Genomic DNA, 3342 nt, shown 5'->3' with positions numbered 1-3342 from the left:
AGCCGGGCAGCTCAATGTTAGCCGGGGGGATATGGCTTGTTAGCCACGTTTTTATTTATTTGCATGGCTAGGCTGATGCCCGAGACACCCCCTTAGAAAACCTGTTGGTAGCATCGGCTAACTAGCGTCAGATTTCAGAGTGCAGGGGACAAGCCGAGATGAGCTATGAGACATACGTTCACACTCGGTATCATGTTTCAACACACTTTAGGTTAGGGTTTCTCAACGGGGGCGGTACCCCCTGGGGGGCATTCGTACAACCTAGGGGGGCGCTGGGAACGTGAGAGTTTTTTATTTTTTTTTATTTTAAACTTTCATGGTTTTCACATATTTTTGGTGCAAAAATAGGCTACCTGAAATAAATAGGCTATTTTCATTCATGGCCCAGATAGCAAACATACACTGGGACGAAACTGGGCCACACCTACCTCAACGTCCGGCACGGATCTGCATAATGGACCTGATCCGGCGTCCAAACGCACATCGGTCCAAAATTGGTCTGGATCCGTTTGACGGATCTGGTACCAATAAGGGCTAAGACTGGCCCAGTTCCGTATGGTAGTCTGTGTTACTGACGTGTTCCAGATCTGCTTATCATATGCAATACGGGTCCGCTTATTGTGTGTGGTACGGACCCGTTTATCAGACATCAGCTGGCTTTATTTGACATGTGAAATGTGATTGGTAATTAGGCCTAATTATCCTGAAAAATCTGTTTGCTACACATTTGCTAACATGTTCGTTATAGGTTCACCCAGGCTAAAGTTCGTAACGTTTTCCCAACAGCTCAACTGATAAACATAAGCTAGGCTACAAACAAGAGGGGGGTAAAAAAAACTTTACACATAAGTGTCTAATTATTTTTTTATTCAACAACCTGGCTGTAGAAGTGCAATCCCAGACAAAGTTTAAGTCGTGTTAATTCCACTGTTCCCATCGATATTCAGGCTGTCTTCCTCAGTCATCTCCATGGTCAATCTGAAACAACACAAAATAAACATTAGCCATTTATTCCTTTTTGAAAATAGGTAGTCACAATTACACTCGTTTTTATCATCAGTGATCCTGTTAGCGTTATCAATGTTTTTTCCAAAATAGTTATTGTGATGGCTAAGGTAGTAGGCTAGCCCATATTGCTGGAAAGTATAACCTTAAAGTTATCAATCGCTCGGTTGCTTGTTGTCTCTGAATAAAACAGAGATAAAAAGCAGATAACCTACCTTGAAAAGTTGGGCTGTCCTAGTCCAACCCCAGGTTGGCAAATCATGTCAAAAGATTGATAGTGAGCAAACCAAAGATCCTTGATTAACGTTACTGCTTGGACTTCTGCATGCGTGGAAAGAATATGGGGTTGTCTCATAGCACTGTTAGATCTGACACAAACAACAATTGACTACTTTTACCACTGCTAGGTAATAATAAAAATAATGAAACGAACATATGATCAATATTGAGCCAACTATATCTTCTTTTCCAGCCTTACTGTAGAAATGAAGTGGCCATGGGAACATAGTGCACCCCCATGGTTTCTAAATTTGTGCCATTCCAAAATACCTTCTTTTTTTTTTTCAGTTGACAATGAAGTAGGGAAAGGACAGTCAATTTAGCAGAATCAGCACCTTAATTAATATCATTACCACCTGGGTCTGCTGTGAAAAAATGGTCCTTCGGTTCATATCCGTATCACAGGTTTGGGCCAAATCAGTGTTTTGTATTTTAAAAGCATCTCCTGACTTCCAGTTGAGTTGCGGAAATTGGACCTGGGACAAATCTGTAAACCGGTGATAAAACAGCATTGCTAGCAGAGCTGAAACCTGTATCAGGAGCAGACCTGGCCCACAGTCAGATACCGTATGTCCGCTACAGGCGGATCTAAAGGCTTTTATGCGGATCTGGCCCAAAGGAAATTGCTATCTGGGGGGTTTCTAACCCCTCTACCGTCCCAGCTACATTTTACTGTTTATCTATGCTCAGTGGTGCAGTTCGGGCCTGCACACGCCCGGACTCATGTCCCCCAGCCCCAGCTATCGTCATCTCTATAGTAACGCAGATAAACATGACCCAAGTTTGCGGCTTAACAGTTCAATAACCAATAAAAATGTACACAATTCACTGTGACGTCTTCATCTTTAATAAAACAACACAAACGAACATGGCGGATAGCAAGAAAAAGTGCCGACAGTACAATGCAAATTACATCAATTTTTACATGTTTTTTTTTTTTACCCAACCAGTCTCCTATTGCTTCTAAAAGTGGGCTAAATCTGCTTAATAACTAGATGTACCGCAGAGCGGTACAAAATATGACCGCCGCCCAGTCCAGCACATTTTTTCCACAAAAATAAATCACGCTGAAAGGCCTATATGATTCTAACTGTCGCACTAAATTGCATTATCCACACTCAATTCTCACTGGTATCTTCTAGAAAACAAGTACCAAAACATGATTAGTTCATAGATTTCACATGTAAAATTCATTTTATACAACCCCACCCCCATCGTGCCTGTTCATAATTCTGAGAATTCTTGAATTGTGTGCATGTGTGCGTGTACATGTTTATGTTTATGTGTGTGGGTGTGCGTGTGTGTGTGTGTATGTGTGCGTGCTTGTGTGTGTGCCTGCGTATGTGCCTGTGTTTGTGTGCATGCATGCGTACATATGTCTACTGTGTGAGTATGTGTCATACGTATGATTACTGTGAATGTATGTGTGCGTGTGTATCTGTTTATGCACATGTGTGCATATGGAAAGGGTTAACATGACCCCTGAAGGCAAACATACGGAACAAAATTGGTCATCCTAGGCCCTACAGTTCTCAAGATATTCACAGAAAACTGTGTCTGCCCTACCCTCCTTTCGGGGGGTCCAGTACCCCAGGTAAAAAAGTAGTATACTTTAGTGTGTTAGAAATATAATTAAAGTACATGAAGTATAAAGCAAGTATGCTTACACGTTTTGTACTTTATGTAAAGTATGTTTAATGTGTACTTTTAGAAAGTGTACTTCAAAGTAGATGGTATTAAGTTCAACTTCAGTGTACTAAAATTAAATATACTTATTGTGCAATATTCAAAGTGTTTTTGTAATGTACTTTTTAAAAGTGTACTTTGTTGTTAGTGTATTTTAAATGGTAAATAAGTTTATTTAATTTAAGTGTATTAAATTGCTAATACTTAAGAGTTGTAATATAGTGTACTTATGGAAAGTATATTTTTTGGTAGGCCTAATACATTGTTTGTATAGTTTCATAGTCATAGTATTAAGTTCAACTTCAGTGTACTAAAATTAAATATACTTATTGTGCAATATTCAAAGTGTTTTTGTAATGTAGTTTTTAAAAG

At 39.7% G+C, this 3342-nt stretch overlaps 1 long non-coding RNA gene across 1 annotated transcript; it reads right to left on the bottom strand.

Moving 5' to 3' along the window:
* Positions 1–890: 890 nt before the first annotated feature.
* Positions 891–1257, bottom strand: LOC143122394 (uncharacterized). The gene is made up of 2 exons (XR_012986659.1): positions 1221–1257; positions 891–978 (listed from the first exon to the last, which is right to left on the bottom strand). It is a non-coding gene; the product is annotated as an uncharacterized LOC143122394 (long non-coding RNA).
* Between the last annotated feature and the right edge of the window lie 2085 nt (positions 1258–3342).

Source organism: Alosa pseudoharengus, unplaced genomic scaffold (genome assembly GCF_046254945.1).
Source record: "Alosa pseudoharengus isolate Yale_2024_CS ecotype anadromous, Long Island Sound unplaced genomic scaffold, YU_APseudo_1.1 YU_APseudo_1.1_scf_14, whole genome shotgun sequence".
In the NCBI taxonomy this organism is placed as follows: Eukaryota; Metazoa; Chordata; class Actinopteri; order Clupeiformes; family Clupeidae; genus Alosa; species Alosa pseudoharengus.
The sequence above is the reverse complement of the archived record's forward strand: the minus strand, read 5'-3'. Positions and strand labels throughout refer to the sequence as shown.